This window comes from Adiantum capillus-veneris, chromosome 25, assembly GCF_014529385.1.
Source record: "Adiantum capillus-veneris isolate H3 chromosome 25, ASM1452938v2, whole genome shotgun sequence".
Lineage (NCBI taxonomy): Eukaryota > Viridiplantae > Streptophyta > Polypodiopsida > Polypodiales > Pteridaceae > Adiantum > Adiantum capillus-veneris.
The window spans coordinates 4678857-4702289 of record NC_140955.1 but is presented as its reverse complement, the minus strand read 5'-3'; positions in this window follow the sequence as shown (position 1 = coordinate 4702289).

Below are 23433 nucleotides of genomic sequence, written 5' to 3'. Positions count from 1 at the left end.
AGGTTGAAATGGCACGTCCCCACCTTGCTCATTTAACTGCTTCCGTAAACGTGTCCACAAGACCAAGATTCAAGAGCAAGAGTATGTCGTACACATTTTGAAAAATCTCTTCGGTTAGAATGTTCAGAAGATACCCCTTTGCATGAAAAGAAAAAGAGAAGCGTGCCGACTCTCGAGGCCAAAAGGGGAGGCACAGGCAACCGGGACCAGGTAGCACCATAGGAGGATGGGGCTCGCACAGAGGAGTCGACGACAACAGTGATGCAGGAGGACGGCGCTCGTGCAATAGTGATGCAGATCGACAGGGTAGGGGTAGGGCATGGTCGTACACATTTTTAAATGAGAAGAACAATTGACGAGGTCTGCATAGAGCATGCCTTGGCCCAAGTGGTTTAGCGCAGATATAATTTGCGGCTGTATCACTTCAAATAGCCATACTATCATTCAATTTTGAGGCCGGAATTGCAAGGTGAATCGCAAGGCAAGCCGTTGGCTCAGTGGAATCAATGACGATTCTGGGCAATATACTAACGAAGCTACCGGTATGAGTATTATGGGCAATTTTGAAGTCATAGGAACAAACCTCGCATATTTATCCCACTAGAGAGAGAGAGAGAGAGAGAGAGAGAGAGAGGTGGCATTGTGCATAAGTATAGTACAAGATAATCGTGTGTACATAGTGCATACTACAATATAATCGTGTGTGCAATATAGTTGAACTATGTGGCTAGATAACACTAATCCTATCGTGTGTACACAATGCATGTTCGTAGTACAATATAATCGTGTGTGCACAGTGAAACTATGTGGCTAAACAACAATAATCCTATTGAATAGAACAATATTAAACAATTAGAAAATGGTTAAGTAATAATAATCCTACTTTTATAACAACTAACAACTACTATTCTACACATCCGCTATCTACTGTACAAGACCACACACCATACTATATATACCAGTAGGAACAATCCAAAGATACCTTTATATCCACCTACTCGTTAAGGTGGATTCGTGGGTGCTTAAACGCACACGAGCTTACATACCCAATGTGGCATCTTATTTAATCTAATGGATACATTTGGTTGTGTCTCTTGTAAGTGTAAGCTGGGAACTCTATTTAAAGAGAGGATGGTCACATAACAAATTAGAATGGTTACGTCCACTGTGCCTCGTTGATCTATATACTCTTTCAATTACTAGGTTTCAAAAATACTACATCTATGGTGCTTGTGTTATGGTACTTCATCGGCGAGTGTGACATGGGGACTCTATGCTTTGCTCCATCTTTTCGTGGTGGGATGGCCTGGCAGATTCGTGGTTTGGTTGATATTCGCCCTTCTCACGTGGTGGCTGTGTGGTTCACTCAAGGTTCTCGTTGTTGTGCAGCATGGTTTGAAGCTACTCCCGGGCATGCCATCAACCTGTGGCAGGGGCAGTGGCATGGTGGCACCCTAGAGTTGACTTCTGGTGATGGGGACATTGGTCCTCCTCTCGGATTTATGGTACCTAGTATGGCTGAGTTTTGTGTCAGGGCTGGCCTCCCCTGTTCCGGCCTGGGTCGGTTTGGTTGGAGGCATTTTGTAACTTGGGACATTTTGGCTCAGCTGATGAGCGTTATGTAGTATTGTGGTTTGATGTTGCTCCTTGGCACGGTTTGTGCAGGGAGTTATTGTAATTTTTTCTAGTGGTGATTAATACATTCACTCACATAATGTGAGTTTGGCAAAAAAAAAAACTTTCAACATTGATCGTCTTACCATCATGAAATCATTTTTAGGGGGTTTCATCCTCGTATTAAAAATTTTGTGAGGGCTCAAAATTATACTCCCACTTTCAACATTGATCGTCTTACCATCATGAAATCATTTTTAGGGGGTTTCATCCTCGTATTAAAAATTTTGTGAGGGCTCAAGCTCCACAAGATTTAAATATTGCTATCATGTCTATTGTTAATGTGGAGAGTTCCTACAGGGTTGCTTATGAACCACAACGTCTAGTTGCGATGCCATCTCCATCGTTCTACCGTTGCTAGCACCGCACTCTTTACCCATGTCTACTCCTAGTTTATCTTTACCAGCCCCATCTTATGTACCCCAATTACAATCGACACCACCCTTGCAATTACCACCTATTACCCCACTCCAACTTCAAGCTACACCACTGTCTCTTTTGTTCCAGCAACCACACCCACTATTAACACTTCCTCTTTATCCACCTTTCCACATGTCTTGGTGCCGTTTCTCATGCTTCGCAACCTTTTTGACTTATCCTCAATCTACTTCTACCACTACACCTTCCATGAATCACACGGGTGGGGATGGTTGTTTATGAGAGCACTACATCTAGTATTGGGGACTTGAAAGACACGATGACTAATTACATAAACCAGTTAAATGAAAAAATGAAAGCTATTACTGTAGATGTGGACTTTCTGAATTGCCAAAAATCTGTTGTCCGCTCGTCGCCCTGAGCCTAATTCCACTAAGATTGTGTGTCGAGCTTGTCGCGTACACGGTCATCTTTCCAAAGATTGTCCCACGGTCATCTGCACTTATGAGATATGTTCGGGTAAATTGTTATATTAAGATGCACCACATGATGAATAGCAACTCTACATTACCACCACCTGGTCCCATGAACAAATGTAGCAGGAATGTGAGACCTACAGGTCCCAGTTGGACACTTTAACAGAGAGGTCTCCTAGTTCTCCAACCATGGATTCTTCTAGTTTGGCACCCACAACAACCAATAATCCGTTATTTAATATGATTGATTCTATTTCATTCCTTGTGCATGCCATCACACGAAAGGGGAAAGAGAAATTTGTTGAGGAGGAGAGAGACCCTACACCCGATGTTGCTGCCTGCCCACCCACCTGTGTTTTTGTTCCCGTTCCTGACCCTTTGCCCCAACCTCATCATGTTCGTCCTCACCCTACCCCAAGTAAGTTATTCCATTATATGCCTTCTTTTGACCTTGTTTTTGCTCTTAATTAATCGAGTGGAGTTTACCATGTCCCTACCACAATACCTTCTCACTTCTCCTTCTAGCCGTTCCCTTTTGAGGAGGTAGTGCAGAGATTTGGGTCATTAGGCAAAATTTGGACTCACAAAGGGGCCCTTTAAGGAGTTTGACTTTACCTCTCTCTACCAAAATGGGCGCATGGATAAATTTTTGCAAACAAACTCCAAAGTTGGCGGAGGTTTGACAGTTAGAATGTCCTCTTCAAGCTCTATCTATTGATATATAGCACACCATGAGATTCCTCATATTTTAGAAGATTCTTTTTTTTATTCACTTAGATTCGGACAGAGTTGTCACATCATAGGTGAATAAAAAAAAAGAATCTTCTAAAATATGAGGAATCTTATGGCGTGCTATATATCAGTAGATAGAGCTTGAAGAGGACATTCTAACTGTCAAACCTCCGCCAACTTTGGAGTTCGTTTGCAAAAATTTATCCATGCACCCGTTTTGGCAGAGAGAGGTAAACTCAAACTCCTTAAAGGGCCCCTTTGTGAGTCCAAATTTTGCCTAATGTCTTCCAAGGGGGTGAGTCCTATTCTTTTTTTACGAGCCCTAGGGTTACTCCAAAAATTGAGCATGATGTTGATGATGACCATAGTTCTACTTCTTCTTGTACACCTAGTTCTTATTGTATTTACCACGATGCTATGGAGATTACCTTTGATGAGGATGAGGAGAGTCCACCTTTGACTAGAGAGGAAGACACTTTGAAGTTTCCTAGAAAGGGGGAGGACAAATTTGTGCTTTTGGGAGCTTCTTTAGATTCACCATTAAGGAAGGAGGTTATTTGTTTATGTCAAGAGTGCCACGAAATTTTTTCATGGGATTACACAGAATTGAAAGGTTTCCCAACCGAGTTAGTTGTGCATCGCATTCCACTTAAGCCAGGTGTTGTTCCCGTTCTTCAACGTCAACGTAGATTGCCACAACATTACAGAGAGGGGGTCTATATGGAGATAAAAACTTTTAGAGGCTGGTCTAATTTTTCACGTGGATAACACTGAGTGGGTTTTACTATTGTTTTTGTACCCAAGAAAAATAAGTAGCTTTGTATATGTTTTGGTTATAAACAACTTAATAGGGCTACCATCAAAGACTACTATCCTTTGCCTTCTTCCAAGGGGGTGAGTCCTATTCTTTTTTCTGTTCAAAAGGTGGATTCTCTTCTTGCTGAGTGAGAGTGTCCCCAAGTGGAGTGCATTATTCCCAGCTTGTGATCCCATTTACTGTAGTTGATGGAGGGTCAGGCGTCAATGTTTTGAGTTACACCACCTTTGCCAAGCTTGGGATATCTTTTAATGGAATTCCTGTTACTGGGTTACGCATGGGTGATCACGGTTCTGTGAGTGTGAAGGTTTCATCCAAGGTTTTCCCGTTATTGTTGGCGGGCCGAATTGTGGAGATTGATCGGTTATGTTTTGTGGCTTAGTCTAGGAAGCGGGTAGTACCATCCTCTTTAGGGGAGACCTTGGATATGGCGGACCGACTATGCTAATTATTGATATCCCTAGAGGACAATTGTTGTTGGGTAGAGGATCTTCTTGGGTGGCTCTTCTAGCTTATTCCATTACGAGCCCTAGGGTTACTCCAAAAATTGAGCATGATGTTGATGATGACCATAGTTCTACTTCTTCTTGTACACCTAGTTCTTATTGTATTTATCACGATGCTATGGAGATTACCTTTGATGAGGATGAGGAGAGTCCACCTTTGACTAGAGAGGAAGACACTTTGAGGTTTCCTAGAAAGGGGGAGGACAAATTTGTGCTTTTGGGAGATTCTTTAGATTCACCATTAAGGGAGGAGGTTATTTGTTTATGTCAAGAGTACCAGGACATTTTTTCATGGGATTACACGGAATTGAAAGGTTTCCAACCGAGTTAGTTGTGCATCGCATTCCACTTAAGCAAGGTGTTGTTCCCGTTCTTCAACGTCAGCGTAGATTGCCACAACATTACAGAGAGGGGGTCTATATGGAGATAAAAACTTTTAGAGGCTGGTCTAATTTTTCACGTGGATAACACTGAGTGGGTTTTACTATTGTTGTTGTACCCAAGAAAAATAAGTAGCTTTGTATATGTTTTGATTATAAACAACTTAATAGGGCTACCATCAAAGACTACTATCCTTTGCCTTTTAATGCTCAGATTTTAGATGCTTTAGCTAGGAGGGAGATTTATGAACTTATGAATGGGCTCTCAGGATACAACTAGACGGCCGTAGCTAATGAAGATAAGCTAAAACCACTTTTACCACCATCTTTGGGACATTTGTATATCATGTCATGCCATTTGGTTTATGCAATGTTGGGGCATCTTATCAAAAGTATAAGCATGAGAGTTGTTGTGATGACCTTATATACTTTCTCAAAATATTTATGGATGATATAGGTGTGGGGACCACTCGAGAAATTTTTCTTCAAGACCTCCATTATGTGTTTCAAAAGTGTCGAGAGAAGTCTATTGCATTGAATTCTCGCAAGTGTGTGTTTGGAGTCTTCTATTGGATTTTATTGGGACATCTTATTAATGCACATGGGATAGCTATGGACCCTACAAAGATTGAAGCCCTCCTTACATTTCCTGCACCTACTGCCATTTGTCAAGTTAGAGGCTTTCTTACGGCTCCTAAGCATTATAGCCATTTTATTAAAGATATGGCTCATCTTATTTCACCACTTAATACACTTTTGAGGGTTGAGAAAAATTTTATGTGGGGGACACCTCAAGAGACCTCTTTTTCTTGCCTTAAAAGTGCATCTACTAAGGCTCTTATTCTTAAGCCACGAGATGCTTCCAAACCTTTTCATTTATTTTCTCCTTGCTCGCATTCTGTTTTATCTAGTTGCATTGCCCAACTTTATTATAAAAAGTGTCATCCCATTGCATATTATAGTTGCAAGCTTAAAGATACAGATACACGCTATACTTGGGTAGAGCGGGCTTGTTGAGCTATTGCTGAGAGTGCCAGGAGGTTTCACACATATTTATCTATGCATCACTACATAATATACGTACCAAAGGACTCATTACGTCTTATGATGAATAAGTTGGAGCCCGTGAACGTATTATGTGTTGGCTTGCTGAGTTGCAAACCTTTGATTATGTACTTAGATCCAAACCTCCTACATTACAAAAGCTTGTGGATTGTTGGCTGATGTGTCTCCCTGTGCTGATGAGACTGTCGTACTTGAGCCTAATTTGTTTCACATTGAGCCTTCTTGAGAGTGGTATGACCAAATTGCTCATTATTTGTCTACCCTAGAACTTTCCTCAACCATGAGTAAAGCTGCAAAGAAACAATTATTTACCCATGCACAAAAGTTCTCTATTATTGATGGTTCTTTTATATAAAAAGGGGTTTGAGGGCATTTATCACCATTGTGTTTCACATGAAGAGATCCCTCATATTCTAAAAGAGTGTCATGATCATAGTGCATGTCGGGGGCATTTTGTAGGGAAGTTGATTGCATGGAATATTTAGAGAGGAGAGTATTGGTGGCCTAGTGCGTTTAAGGACTCATTTGAGTAGTGTAAAAGGTGTGATGTTTGCCAGAGAGCCACCTGCCTTGAGAGAATCATTTATGACCTAACAACCCTATTATGGCCACATTACCATTTGAGAAGTGGGGCATCAACTATGTTGGGCCTATCACTCCTACATCTAAGCATGGGAAATCCTACATCATTGCTGAAATTGATTACTTGTCAAAGTGGTATGAGGCTAGAGTGGTGAGGAGTGATGATGCACGCACTACTTCTTCATTCTTGATTGATCATGTTATTTGTTGTTTTATGGCACCAGCAAAACTTGTATCCGATAGGGGGACACAGATTCTTAATGATGTCCTTGAGGATCTCACTTATTATTTTAATATTTAGACATGATAAAACCACTCCTTATAAGCCTTTAGTTATAAGACTTTAGTTACCATTTTGAAGAAAATAGTGGATATGAACAAGAGGGATTGGGATGAGAAACTATCGGCAGATGTGTGGGCATATAGCACTACTTTTAAGGAGGCCACAGGTTTCACTCCTTTTCTCTATTCTATGGTCAAGAGTGTGTGCTACCAATTGAGCATGAACTTGACACTTTGCATTTTATGCAGGCACATTCCTTGCCTTTGGAGAAGATTTTGAAAGAGAGGTTGGGGACATTAGAGCACCTAGATGAGTGGAGTTTGAGAGCCTATTTACACCAAGAGGTAGGAAAGAAGCGCCAAACAAAACAAATATCAAAGAAGGCTAGAACCTACGACTTTGAGGATGGGCAATTAATTCTCTTATATGATGCAGGTCATGAGTTGTTCCTCGGGAAGTTGAGCCATGTGTGGTCCAGTCCTGATTGTATTGTGAAATTATTTCCTAGGAACAAGGCCCAACTTGCAAAAATGGATGGGACATGGTTTTCCACAGAAACCAATTTTGATAAAGTTAAACCTTATTGGATGTGATCTTGTTCCTTGTTGCAGATGATGGTGGTGAGTCTTCTCTTTGTTCTCTCTACTTTGATGGAGCTTGTCGCGGCAAAGAGAAGGTTTGAAGTTGTGGTATTGTCATATAGCCACCTGAGGAGGATGGTATAAGTTATTGGGAGTCCTTTTGGGGGATCATTTGAGTAATAATATTGCAGAGTATCAAGCACTTTTGATTGGTTTGAGAGCACTACTTCTTTTGGGAGCAACATATGTTTTTTGGGATTCAGGCCAACTGGCCGGACATCTTACTTACTACTAACCCATCTACTAACTTAACCATATAGACACTTATTCTTTAATACAAACAGAATACGGAGCTGCAATAGGATAACACTATTGTGCGCTCCACCCAAAGCAGGTCTCTCTCTCTCTACACTCGCACACACTTCCTGTGGCACCTTCAACTGGTATCAGAGCAAGGTTTGTGCTTGCCATTTTTGCGTCCCTGGGTGCGCGCACTTTCAAAAGTGCAAACAGGTTTCCGATTTCAACATCGGCAAATTCAGCGTTCCGAGAGCGTTTTCAACATGTGTCCTACAGTTTTACCCCCCTTTCGAAGCTGTTTGTGCAGTCAAAAGCTTCATCCGAGCTACGCTTCGGGAGTTGTATTTTTCAACTCCACGTTTGCTACAGGTACATGTACAAGTACAAGACACAGGTGCAGGTTGTTCAGAGACTATTTTGGGTTTGTATATAGTTATTTTATGGCTATTATGTGCTATTGAGACCGTGTTTATGAGCTGATTAGGAGCACTTTTTGGCATCAACATTGTCTCGAGTTTTTCAGGCATCCATCTCCTCACAGGTTCTTGTATACATACAGGACATCCCGATTTCTTACAGGTTGTAGTGTTCTGCATCAACACAGATTTCAGTGGGAGTACTTGATGCACATATGCATTGTTTTGACACTTTTGATATTGCTTGAGTTCTTTTGAGAGCGGTTTTACTCCCCGCAGGAATTTGTTTACTGCTTGCACATTTTATTTGGCACCTGTTTGAATGCGTATATTGTACCTTGCAATATTGTTGACAGTGGATTTATGTTGAGTTGCAAAAACTGCCATATGTACCTTTGTGGAGCCGATTTGGCTTGTTTCTGGTAGTCTCAACCGTTTTTGAGACTCGGTTCGGAGGCTCTTTTTGAGACTGGGCTGGTTTCTTGTCTTCATAACCTTTTGTGAGGGTCGATAGCATGAGGTTTTCTTGAGCTGGGGGATTGTCGAATGTTGAGATCCTTTCGGTGATGTAGGTTGCTGGAGTACCCCTTTTTTGTGGCCTCGCCATAGGACATGTATAGAGAGGGCTAGGTGCATTTGACGCCGTGTTGGCAGTCTTGGGTTAGCTTTTGACATTTTATTCATAGTTAGTGCTTTATGCACCTGTCTTATGCTCTGAGATCATTACTTTTGATGCGTTATTGACCTCTTGTAACAGGTTTGGATTGATATTTTGTCAGTTGTTTTGGGGAAACTTTTCCAAAATTTTCCCAGAATTACCAGTGTTTATTTCCATATTATCTTTAGCTTGCAGCCATGTCATCTAGTGGTGAAAATGATATTTACAATATCCGAAAATTTGGTCATGTTTGAAAGAGCATATTCAATATGTTCTCATACTAAAATGGCCAGCTGGATCCTATCATGGAGCACCCAGAGGGTGAGTGTACAGATGAGTTGGAGAGACTTGATGCTAAGCCCAAATCTACCCTCCATTTGCATTTGGCCGAATTTGTGTACTTTACTATAGTTGGAGAAAGGACTGCTAGAGATGTATGGGATACGTTGTGTTCGAGTTATGAGAACAAAAGCACCATTAATAAGTTTTTCTTGATAAAGAAACTATTTAACCTTTGTATGAAGGAAGAGGGCACTATTTCTACTCATATTGATGAGTTCAATATCATTTTCACTTAGTTGACCACTCAGGGTTTGGTCTTCGATGAGGAAATCAAATTGTTGGGAGAAGAGGGGGAGATCGACCGCTTAAGATATTCAACACATGCTCCAAAGCATCACCATCAACCTACCCACCTCTTCTTCCAATTTCCAAGCGCACACACACACACACCCCTAGACTATGACACACACACACACACACACACACACACACACACACACACACACACACACACACACACACACACACACACACACACACACAGAACAATGAATTGACATAGACATGCTTGTAAGAGAGTGTAAGAGATGTGTAAGAGATGGAGATTAGATTAGAGAGTACACAACAAAATAACCATAGCATAAGAGAGTAGAGAAGGGAATCTGCAGGAGAAAGACCTAAATCTAGCCCCAAACTCCCCAGAACCTCTCTTGTGGAGTTGGTATTTAATATATTATTTTGAGTTTAAGGTGCTAAAAATTGAGGCCCCTCTTTTTACAACCACTTCACTTTTGTAAATGAGTGATGCTCATTAGTTCTTGCATGACCCATAAGGGGAGTTCCCACTACAATTATTTACAGAGCCATAGTGTCTTATTGAAATGATATTCTAAAATATCGTGCAAATATAAAATGGCCAAGAGTAATTGTCGGCACCTGTTCATCAAATTCCTGCATTCCACTCTACAAAATCATTATCAACTCAATTAGAAAATAAATACACAGCCTATAATTAACCATTATGCCAGCTATCCCAATTGCAGCTGACCACTACAACAGGAGGGTGCCCAATCTCCTAACATCCCTCCCACCAGGGATAGAAATTGTCCGCAATTGGTCAATAGAGAAATCAATTGGCCCGTGAGTGATGGAAACTGTGGAGAAGGTCGGGGAAGTTGCGAAAAAACTTTTCAGGCATCCATTTGGAATCCTCTCTAGGGTGGCCCTTGAAACTCAAAAGGTAACGGTTATAAACCATGCGAGTGCGTGTAGTGGTGGTCTCGTGATCAACTATTTTGTAAGGGATGAGTTTCTCTTCTTGGTCTACAAGTGAAGGTGGGTCTTCATAAATGTGGTGTGTAGGTAGGGGTCATCTAAATGGGCATAAAAAGCTAATGTGAAAGGCATTGTGAATGTGCCAATGTGCAGGTAAGTCTAAACAAAAAGAAACACCATTAATGACAGATGAAATTTAAAAAGGTCCATTAAAACGAGGAGCAATCTTAACAAAGACATTGGTATCAACAATTTTGATCCTTCGTTTTTTGATGCGAAGTAGAACATGATCACCTTCTTTGAATTGGTGTGCCTTGCGGTGCTTGTTAGCATGCTTGGTGTAAAGTTTTTTTGAGTGTTTAGTGGAAGAATGCACACTTGCATAAATATCATGAAAGTCAGTAGTGAAATTATCAACGGCAGGCACAACATTAGAAAGACGTGATGTAGGAGTAGGAAGAGAGTGACCATATACAACTTCGTTTGGAGATTTACCCGTGGCAGTTTGAGTGGTGTTGTTGTATGAAAATTGTAGAATATGCAGGTAATCATCCCATTTCTTCGGTTGAGAAGAAACATAAGCCTTTAACAAGTCAATAATAGTGCGGTTGGTGACTTCGATTTGACCATTAGATTTAGGATGAAATGTAGAAGTGAAGTCAAGTGTAGTGCCAAGATTTTCAAACATAGCAGTCCAAAAAGCACTACAAAATTTTGAATCTCAATCAGAAATAATCACTTTAGGCAAACCATGATGTGGGAAAACAGTCTTAAGAAATAAAGGTGCAGCTTGATGTGCTGTGAGTGTTTTCTTACAAGGAATGAAATACGCTTGTTTAGAGAAACGGTCAATAATAGTCCAAATCCTGTAATGTTTGTGCATTGTGAGTGGGAAACAAGTAACAAAATCCATTGAAATGTGTTCCCAGGTCTTTCAGGAATGGGGAGAGGGTGTAAAAGTCCCAATTTCTTACCTGTAGCTGCTTTGATTTTTGACAAATCAAACAAGTTGAAACATACTGTTTAACATCCATTCTCATAGTAGGCCAATAGAAATCACGAGATAAATTTTGAAAAGTTGCAGCAAATCCTCTATGTCCAGCATAGGGTGGTTTGTGCAATTCTTCAATAATTAATGTACGGAAAGGTTGAGTCACACACAATTTTTTTTTGAAATAAAGGAAGTTTTCTTGAATAGTGTATTCGAGGAATGTGTGCATAGAATTATCAAGCATATGCAACCATGTCATTTTGAAGTCATCATCATGTGCATAAGTGTCAGGCATAGTGTCAAATGAAGTTCCCGTAATGGTTGAAAGATGATTAAGTGAGGTTCTTCTACTCAAAGCATCAGCTACAACGTTTTCTTTACCAGGTTGGTATTGAATGTTGGGCTGAAAACTTTGAATAAAAGCGGACCACTTAATATGTCTATCATTTATTAAGGGCTGAGAAAGTAAATATTTGATACTTTGTTGATCAGTTTTAATGATCAAGTCAGTACCCATTACATAGTGTTTCCAAATTTTCAATGCATGTACCACAAGAGTCAACTCTTTATCATAAGTACTAAACTTTGTTTTAGACGGTTTGAATTTACGACTTTCAAAAGCAATTGGATGTCACCCTTAACAGTGCCTTGCACTTTAAACAAAGTGTGAGGAGAAATAAGAGTACCTCAGGATGGGTTGTCATCGTTATCATAATTAGGATCATATCCCTCACCGTAGTTAGCTTCCACTTCATTGTCATCGGGTGTAGCATCTTCGATGAGGTTAAGAGTAGCTCTGATGGGGCGGTTGTTATTGAAGGATTTTTAATTTGAATTTCTGTTGACTCCATTGGAATGGCCATTGGATTGACCATTGCCCTTAGGATGACCATTTGGGCACTTATCTGCATAGTGACCATACTAAAAGCATTTTAAACATAGTGACCATACTTAAAACACTTCACTCTGCGTTGCTGGGTGTTTTTGTTGTTATTTCTTGTATGAGGTTGAGCAGTTGTAGGAGAATTGTCGAAGGAAATATGCAAGAGAAAGGCCTAAATCTAGCCCCAAACTCCCCGGCACCTCTCTTGTGGAGTTGGTATTTAATATATTATTTTGAGTTTAAGGTGCCAAAAATTTAGGCCCCTCTTTTTACAACCACTTCACTTTTGTAAATGAGTGAAGCTCATTAGTTCTTGCATGAACCATAAGGGGAGTTCCCACTACAACTATTTACAGAGCCATAGTGGCTTATTGAAATGATATTCTAAACTACTATGCAAATATAAAATGGCCAAGAGTAATTGTCGACCCCTCTCCATCAACTCCCCGCATTCCACTCTACAAAATCATCATCAACTCAATTAGAAAATAAATAGATAGCACATAATTAACCATTATGCCATCTATCCCAATTGCAGTTGACCACTACAACAGGAGGGTGCCCAGTCTCGTAACATAAATGTATCTTCTTGCTATGCAGTTTACCCTCGTCTTGGGATATGTTCTGTATTGTAATTAGCAACTTAGTACCTGGTACTGGTCTTGTGTGCAATGACGTCCTTAGGAGTCTGTTTACCGAGGAGATTTGCAGGAAATATCTTGAAGGCAAGAAGGATGGTGATGCATATGTTTCTAGTGATAGACAGAGGGGTCTCACTCAAAGTCGTGCCAAAAGCAAGGAACGTGGGGGCTCACACAGCAAGTCTCGAGGTTCTATGCATAATGTTGAGTGCTATCACTGCCATAAAAAAGGGCATGTGAAGAAGGATTGCAGGAAATGGAAGCAAACCAAGAAGGATAAACAATTCGATGACACTTCTAAGTCTGATGATTCAAACAAGGGCAAAGCAAATCTAGAGGAGATCAATGTGCTAGAGTCTTCAAATGCTCCTATTGTAGAAACTCTTCCAGCGGTTGTTATGCCACTTCCCTCTGATGTATTGGTCTTCACAGCAATAGATCTACCTGTCGAGGGGCAAAGCAAAGTTAGAGGAGATCAATGTGCTATAGTCTTCAAATAATACTATTGTACGGACTCTTCTAGTAGTTGTTATGCCACTTACCTCTGATGTATTGGTCTTCACAACAGATCTACCTATCGAGGCTCTTGTTATAGAAGATGCGCAGTAATGCACATAATTGGATAGTAGATTCTAGTGCGAGTTTCCATGTGACATCACATAGCGAGTGGTTCTCTACTTATTCTCACTCTTGTGGCAAAGTGAGACTTGGTGATGCATATGAACTAGACATTGAAGGTGTCGAAAACATCAAATTGCATCTAGAAAATGGCACGCACTTTACTTTATGCAATGTCAAACATGTACCCAAGTTGACTAAAAGCTTGTTTTTTGTTGGTCAGCTTGATGATTTGGGCTACAACATCACATTTGGCGATGGTTTGTGGATAGTACACAAAGGTAATCTTGTTGTACTCAGAGGTCAAAAGCGTAGTACCTTGTATTCCATGTATGTGTCAGATGTTGGTCATGATTACATATCTATAGTCGAGCTGCCATCTATACTGAGTTGTGGCATTGTCGACTTGGTCATATAAGCCAAAAGGAGTGAGAACTCTGACTCATTTTGACTACTTACCTATCTTGTCTTATGTTGACTTTCCTGTTTGTGAGCATTGTATCTATGGAAAATAGACTAGGTCCGTTCACTTACCATTGGGTCAAAGGCGAGTTGAACCTCTAGATTTAGTACATAGTGATGTTTGTGCTCCTATGTCAACCAAATCTATAGGGGGGCCAGCTATTTTGTGACATTCATAGATGACTCTACTCGAAAGGTGTGGGCATATCCTTTGAAACATAAGGATCAAGTTCTTCATATGTTCCAGAAACTCATGGCACTCGTTGAGAATCAGTCTGGAAAGAAACTCAAAAGGTTGCGGACTGACAACGGTGGAGAGTATGTCTCCAAGGAGTTTGACAATTTTTGTTCTAAAAGAGGGACTAAAAGGCAGTTTATTGCACCATACACACCAGCCCATAATGGAGTTGCTGAGTGCATGAATCATACAATTCAGGAAAGAGTCACAACCATGCTTTCTATGACAAATCTCACACAAGGCTTTTGGGCAGAAGCCGTCTTCACCGCAATGCACATTATAAACCATTCACTAATACTCCATTGAATTAAGAGATTCCAAAAGGTTAATTATGGTCTAAATGTAATGCCCACTATGACCATCTATATTTTTTTGGTTGTGAATCGTAAGCTCACGTGCCTAAACAACTTCAACAAAAGTTAGAGCCAAAGTCACATAAATGTATTTTCATTGGATATGGTGCAGATGGAGAGATGGGATATCATCTCTGGCACCTGGAATCTCGTCGAGTCATCCGTAGTTTAGATGTGATCTTTAATGAGTGGAAGATGCATAAACAACCTATCAAGTAAATAGAGATTCAAAGAGACACTTTTGAGGATGTTGCCTCAGGGACAGTGAAATCAAATCAATGGGCTAGTGATGTACCTTCAACTAGTAATGCTCTAGAGGGTGCGAATATCAATGGTCAAGGAGTGAGATGGTCTTCTAGAGTCTCTCATCCTCCTACGTGTTTCGAGCTAGGTCTTGGTTACATCATGTTGACCGATTGCTGTAAGCCAAGCTGCCACCAAGAAGCCATGGTGACGGATGATGTGGTAAAGTGGGAGCAGACTATGGAATTTGAGTATAACTTGATTCTGGCTAATGACACTTGCGACTTGGTAGAACTGTCAAGCGATACGAAAGCTTTACCTTGAAAATGGGTTTACAAGAAGAAATTTACCTCAGGTGATCCAAATCCAAAGCACAAGGCTAGACTTGTAGCCAAAGGGTTCAAACAGCAAAAGGGAGTCAATTTTGATGAAATCTTCTCACCTATGGTCAAGATGACAACACTTAGAACCGTACTTGGTCTTGTAGAGATTGAGGACATGGAACTTGTCCAAATGGATATGAAGACAACATTTCTTCATGGGGATCTCGATGAGGATGTTTACATGCAGTAGCCTGAAGGGTTTGTTTAGGAGAACGCATCTCGTGAGGAACTAGTATGTGAGCTCAAAAAGGCACTTTATGGCTAAAAGCGAGGTTCAAGGTAGTGGTATCATAAATTTGATGCATGTATGATGTCTCAAGGGTATAAAAGGAGCGAAGAGGATCACTGCTTGTACACAAGAAAGCTAGATGATGGCTCTATGATCATTTTAGTTCTGTATGTTGATGACATGCTTATAGCTGGGAAATCCATTACAGAGATTGCCAACTTGAAGAAACACTTATCAACAATTTTCCAATGAATGATTTGGGGGATGCTACACACTTTCTTGGCATGTGAATCAAAAGAGATCGCAGATGTCGTATTCTTCAGTTATCTCAGGAAACATACATTGAGAAATTTTTGCAGTGTTTCAATATGCAGGGGGGGAAGCATTGAGTATCGCAATGCAAGTATTCTTGAAACTCAGCAAGGAAGATGCATCCAAATCTGATGTTGAGCGAGCAGAAATGGCTAAGGTACCATAATCTTTGGCAGTGGGCAGTCTCATGTATGCTATGGTGGCCACAAGACCAAACATTGCTTTTGCAGTGGGAGTGGTGAGCCAATATATGGAAAATCTTGGCAGCAAGCATTGGGAAGTGGTGAAGCACATTCTTATGTACCTCAAAGGTATGGTCAACAGGTGGGTTATGCGGATGTAGACTATGTGGGTTGTGTCGACAATAGGAGATCAACATCTGGCTATGTATTGATATTTATTGGAGCAGCAATATCTTAGAGGCCATGTCTTCAAGATTGTACGTCGTCTTCCACTACGGAAGTAGAGTATGTTGCATTGTCGGATGTAAGTAGAGAGGTTGTATGGTTATCTCACTGGGTCAGAAATCTTGGCATTCATGAGACTCCAATTGATATATTGTGATAGTCAGAGTGCTCTTGCATTGGCAAGGAATCCCGTGTTTCACTCCAAATCAAAACACATTGAAGTCAGGTATCATCTCCTGAGAGATTTCTTGGCGAAAAAGCTCATTGATTTGGTCAAGGTACACACTGACGACAACCCAATAGATTCTTTGACAAAAGGCTTAGATTTGGAGTGGTTTAGACATTGCAGTGAGTTGATGGGTAACGGTTGAAGCCACTAGATTGCTTCATGGTTGTACATACCAGGTCACTTGGGCTGCGTTGGCCTTCAAGTGGGAGTTTGTTGGGATTTAGGCCAACTAGATGAACATCCCACTTACTACTAATCCATCTACTAACTTAACCATATAAACACTTATTATTTAATACAAATAGAATAAGGAGCTGCAACAGGATAATTTTGATGTGCGCTCCACCCAAAGTAGGTCTCTCTCTCTCTCTCTTCTCTCGCACTTGCACTCGCACACGCTTCCCTCGGCACCTTCAATGTTCATATTTATGGCTACTCTTGCAAGAGGAGAGGAGGAGATGCATCCATTGCCTCTTTGTCGGCTGCTACTGAGAGAGAGCACGATGTGAGAATTGTTGCATCTGCAAACATTTTGTGAGTGTGTGTGTGTTCGCTATAACAAAAGATCTTTAGAAAAATCTCCCTGTCAAGATTCAAAGTGGAAAAAAAAGAATCCCTTAACTGATGACAGAAATCAAAGAGAGAGTCTTGCTCTCGGCTGTGAATCAAGAGAGAGAGAGAGAGAGAGTTATCTCCCTGTAGAGGCCAAAAGGGAGAATTTGAGAGAGTTCCAAAGGGGGAGAAAGAGAGATAGCGAGAGAGCCTTGGAGTAGGGTTTGTTGCAAATAGAGAGAGAGAGAGAGAGAGAGAGAGAGAGAGAGAGAGAGAGAGAGAGAGAGAGAGAGAGAGAGAGAGAGAGAGAGAGAGAGAGAGAGAGAGAGAGAGAGAGAGAGAGAGAGAGAGAGAGAGAGAGAGAGAGAGAGAGAGAGTGATTATCTCTATGGGCTGCTGAGAGCCTGAGGGAGGGGTGGGAAACAATCTGCTTCTTGCATAGCCAAGAGAGAGAGAGGGATTTTCCCTGAGCAGAAATAAGCAAGGAGAGAGAGAGAGAAGTTCTCTCTGTGTCGAGTCCAATAGGGAAGAGAGAGATCCTCACTCTAGGATCTATGTGAAGAATTGAGGAGAGAGGGAGCTGCCCTGCCAAACCAAAGTGAGAGAGATAAGAGAGGGAAAGCCTCTGTTGCAGATTGACAACGAAGAGAGAGAGAGAGAGAGAGAGAGAGAGAGAGAGAGAGAGAGAGAGAGAGAGAGAGAGAGAGAAGGCATCTGCTCTACAAGATTCTTTTGCTTATAAAAGAGTCAACAATATGATTCATTAAAGCCCTCCAATGTAGGCTCCCCATAGAAAAGAGAAGGAATCTGCTTGAGGGTGTTAAAAAAGGGACGATAGAGAGAGGTAGAAGCACTCATTGGCTAGAAGAGAGAGAAGTAGAGAGAGTGCATTCAAGTGGAAAGTGAGTGTGAGAGATGTAGTGAGGTTGCATTTGAACTGAGAGGGGGAGAGTGGCTCACCGCCAAATGGCAAGAGTTGCTCTCCTGCTTAGTTTAATTTCATTTGCAGATTTCGAGTGCCACCACAAAGGCAAACACTGAAGTCAGGACTACCATCAAACCTCATAAGCGACGGTGCGACAACAATATCAAAGTGGAGGTTGCTCTATCTCTAGCTATTCACATGCTTCGTGCACTTTGGCTTTCATATAGCCACTCGTAGAAAACTTCTGTTAAAGTTTGTAATTTATCAAAAATATTGAAGCTTTGTAAAATCCAACCCTCGAGAGCTGTGAGAAACCCTCTAAGCCTTGCCATCAAATTATGACTTTCCATGCAACATTTTTGAGCTAAGTTTTCTCTCTCTTGCTCCAATTTTGATATAAAATTAAAGCAAGCATCTGTATAAGCAGCTTGCACTCATATATCATAATAAAAACACAAATTTATGCCTACTTCTGTTGTGTCATCTCGTGTAAGCATTCTCTACATCATTTTATCAATCATCACCATATTTGTGTTCATGATGTGTTTGCCATTTGTGAGTGTTTGTCTATACTCTAGCCACTCCAACGCTACATGGTAGCAGACATCTAGCACACTATATTTTTTCTAGGTCCTCTCTATCTTTCTCTTTTGACTTTGGGGTTTCTGTTGCATTTTCTATATTATCTTTGTTGGGTATCTGGGGGGTCTTTGGGTCTTTGTCCTCTTTGCCTTGCTCGTCTAGATATTTACCAGACAATGTACGTGTCTCAGAAGTTGCAATAATAGAAGATTGCTAGTAATGAGTTCATAAAGCTATTTTATTATGTTGAACAATTATTGCCATAGATTTCATTTAGCATCTCAATTTTATGTACTAAGTGTTCTTAGTTTAAAATGTTTGTATGGAAAAGTGGAAGATACGCAAAGACCAATAAATAAAATGACGCAATTACGCATATAAATAGAAATGGAGAAAAAGCCACGTGAACACAATATATATTATAAAACGGAGCAAAACTGTTCAAAACGTAGAATCATACAAGAATCCCAACTATCTCTTTCTTTTTTGACGTAGAACTTGACGGTGCTTGAAGCTTTGGAATGTTCAAAAGCTAGCAGCAACAGAAGGCATTCTTCTTCTATTCAACTTGAGTGATGGAAGAGGCAAGTCGATAACTCAGAATTTTCAATCAAAAGGGAGAGAGAGAGAGAGAGAGAGAGAGCGCACACACAATCAAATCTTGCAATCGAAAAACTAGGTGGTGGAGCTTCATGTGGCCATGGATTGCCCAGGATGTGAGCACAAAATCAAAAGAGCGTTATACAACATGGAAGGTACTTAGAGAGCCTGAGTTTTTACAAAACGGAGAAAAATTGTTCAAATACAATAGCTATGGCTTTAAGAGATCTCTCTCTCATCCTTGCATAGCTCAGCATAACTTCCTATATCAGTATGGTAACTCGTACCATAGAGATAGTCTCTTCATCCTTGGGGGCAATCCGTCATAACACATCTCCTTCTGCTCTTACCATGCTTGTGCAGACATCCTCGGTGGCTTTCTTCCCAAAAAGCCGTCGCGTAACACATGATTCTCTGGAAGATACGCTTGATGACCTTTGTAGATTTGCTTCTTCAATGAGGGTGCCCTACGTGCATTCAATCTAGGTCCACATTTGACACATGCTCTGTATCCGCTTGTTTGAAGCCCTGCATGTATACACATGATAATAGATCAGCTTGAGAGAAACCAAGATTTACAGTGTTTGAGTGAGGAGTGTAAATCAACTGAGCATTCTGTTAGTCCGGGATAGTCATGCATGGTCCACATTAGAATGCCTCTGATCAAAGCACTCCGTCGACCTGTGTGTCGGCTCATATCCACCACTTCTATGCCAATCCACAATTGTTGTAGCTCTTCCAATAGTGGACAAAGATACACATCCATATTCTTCACTTTAAATCGCCCCGGCACAATCAAGCTTAGCCATAGGTGCCCCTTCTTCGTAGTCAACCACGGGGGAATGTTGTAGTTGACGATGACAACAGCCATACACTGTAAGTCATCGATCTTTGACCAAATGGATTTATGCCATCCATAGCCAGGCCTAGGTGCAAATTTCGAGCTTCCCTGGCAAAATCCGACCATGTTCCATCTATATGTTTCCCGGTTCCGCAATCTGCAGGAATCCGTAGCACACCATTCGAAGATTTATTCTCCTCATGCCATGATGCCAGGGCGCCATGGACTTACATTCGAAGAAATGCTTGATGTGAGGAAGCAAAGGAAAATTTCACAAAACCTTTTGCGAAATTTTTGTTCCGTGGAGATCTACTTGATATCTCTCGGAATCACATTTCGGACACTTCTCCATGTCTATGTATTCCCCTCTGAATAGAATGGAGTCATTAGGACAGGCGTGGATCTAATTGTAATCCATCCCCAAGTTTTGCAAAATCTTTCTTGCTTCCTCTCGGGAATCTGGCATCACATTATCAGCTGGTAGTATGTGCTCTTTGAGCAATCTACACAACATAAAAATACGGTACAATTGTGTAAAAATCTATTAGATCAATATACATTTAGAGTTTTATTAAAGTAAACTAATTGTAATAGATCACTTGAAAAGCGTTGTGATGCTAGTATCACTCCATCCAAACTTTGCCTGCATGTTGAGAAGAACCAAGAGCGCTTTCAATCTAGACACACGTGCTCCATTATACAATGGTGTATCGGCTTCACTTTTCATATCATCATAGATAAGCCTTTCTGAATCCATGATCGTCTCGATCATTTTATCAATCTCGAGCTCAAACATTGCCTCGTTGGGAATGTGGTCTGCATGATCATCCCCCAAGTTGTCAGAGGCTACATCTTGTGGCCTCACATATGCTGCTTGACCAAAGTGCCTGCGAACATGTCTATTGGGTTGCAAGATTGCTGCCTGTTGGCCAGCGTCAGAGTCCGACGAGTTATAATTGGCAACAACTCAATCTATAATAGATGGATCGAACTCACCAAATTCGCGAACGTGCTGCAAAGAAACGTGTCTTGTCCGTCGCACAGCATGCTTGCATTGATTACAAGGACATAAGATCCTCGTTGAGAGATAGGTGTTTCGGTTGGATGGCCCCACATCCTCATCACTACTCATAATAAGGGTAACAATCTTATAACTTGGACAACAAATTTAATCTTCTATTGGCATTCTTCGTCTTTTATCTCTCTCTCTCTCTCTCTCTCTCTGTCTCTCTCTCTTTGTTCACACTGTAAACTACCTCACATTCTTTAGTCATGTCCAATCATTAGGAGATTTCGGAGGTCTTTTGGAGGGCCTTTTGGTAGAGAGAGGAAAATAAGCTCCTCCAATGAGAGAAGAGCCTACGTTACGTAGAAAAATAGATTGATATTAACAAAAATATAAAAGGTGTCCCTCTCCTCATTTAATAATCTAGTGGTCCTTGAAGACGAGCACTCTCTTTTATTTAATGCGAGCACCTTTTTCAGAAGGTAGATGCGGTGCATTTGATACGGGATACGTCATCACTAGAACTCAAAAAGTCACAAAACTATCAAGTGGTGGAAGATTTTGAAACTTTTGATACTGCCAATGCGTCCGGAACACACATATCTCCTAGAAATGAATGTCCAATTACCTCGCTTAGACATCCAAAGAGGCCAAAAATGTCAAACACCCCTAAAAGAACATTTTACTAACGGCGCGCGAGGGGGCATTCCAAAATTTTGGAATGCCTCCTTGCGCGCCGTTAGTAAAAAGGCCCTTTTTCCCTCTTTTTAGGGAGCTTTTTGAGAGGAAAATGTCCAAAAACCTCTAAGAAGGGGCTTTTTGGAAAGATAAGTGTCCAAAAATCACTAAAAGGAGCTTTGTACCAACGGCGTGCGAGGGGGCATTCCAAAATTTTGGAATGCCTCCTCGCGCGCCGTTAGTAAAAAGGCCCTTTTTTCCTCTTTTTAGGGAGCTTTTTCAGAGGAAAATGTCCAAAAACCTCTAAAAAGGGGCTTTTTGGAAAGATAAGTATCCAAAAATCACTAAAAAGAGCTTTGTACTAACGGCGCGCGAGGGGGCATTCCAAAATTTTGAAATGCCTCCTCGCGCGCCGTTAGTAAAAAGGCTTTTTTTTCTTTTTTTTAGGGAGCTTTTGGAGAGGAAAATGTGCAAAACCTCTAAAAAGGGGCTTTTTGGAAAGATAAGTGTCCAAAAATCACTAAAAGGAGCTTTGTACTAACGGCGCGCAGAGGGGCATTCTAAAATTTTAGAATGCCTCCTCGCGCGCCTTAAGTAAAAAGCCCATTTTTGGGGGTTTTTTGATATTTTTTGCCTCTCCGGATGTCGGAATGAGACAAGTAGACATTCGTTTTTAAGGTATTTTGGCGTTCCGGATGCATTGGTGGTGTCAAAATCCTCAAAATCTATCACTATTTTACAGTTTGTGACTTTTCAACTTTCAGTGATGACGTAAGCTGGATTGAATGCGCCACACCTGCCTCCTGAAAAAGACGTCCGCATTAAATAAAAAAGTGACCGTTTTCAAGGACGATTGGGAATATAAATCTACTTTTTAGAGTGTTTGGTTGTCCTTTTGGACGTACTCACAAGGTACAAGTGCATTTTAAAAAAAGTTTCTAGAGAGAGAAATACAATTTCTTACAAGGCCCTCCAAATGACCTCCGGAATTTTCTAATGCCCCGCACACCTTGGTCTAGAGGTGCACGGAGACAGAACCACCGGGTTATAATCTCGTCTTTATTGGTCAATGCCTATATTTGTGGGTACAAGAAATCTACACACCCACGTATACATGATAGTGCATGTAGTGGACAAAACCCCTTTACCTCGTCTCTAGCGGTAGCATTTCACCGCATCTTAACATCTTTTCCTAGTAGATCTTCTCACTGTTCGTCTTAACTCTAATTTTTTTACCGTAATCTCGAAGGTAGACTCTAGTATAAAAACTCAATCCAAAATATTATCTTAAATCTAACCTAATTGAACATGTGGTGATTCACTCCATTGAGGTAGGCGTATCACTTTGGTATGTCCGTCCCGTGAACTATAGCAACCCTGTCCGATGAATGCTCATCATCTAGGCCTTTAGGTGACCTTGATGTAGTGTTTGGGTCACTCCTAAGCATCTCCGATGCAGTGGCCAGGACACCACTCTCAAACGCGCAAGCAATATAATCCTTCGGTGTACTCAAAATAAGCCTAAATCTAATCTAAAAATCTAATCTAATGTAAATCTAAATCTAACCTTATCTTAAACGATAAAAAGAGGAAAATGGTATAACCTTTCTATCACCCAAGTGTGGTAGATTGGTTATGCCATTTCCCTCTTCAATAATAGGCAAATAACGTAAATAAACCTAAAATCTAATCTAATATAACGTGAATATAAATCTAACATAAATAAACCTAAATCTAATCAAACGTAAATCTAACTAAAAATAAACCTAAATCTAATCTAACTTAAGTCTACATCTAACTTAATCTTTAACGTCTTTTGGGATAGTTTCCTACGATGTTAAAACTCTCTTCTCCT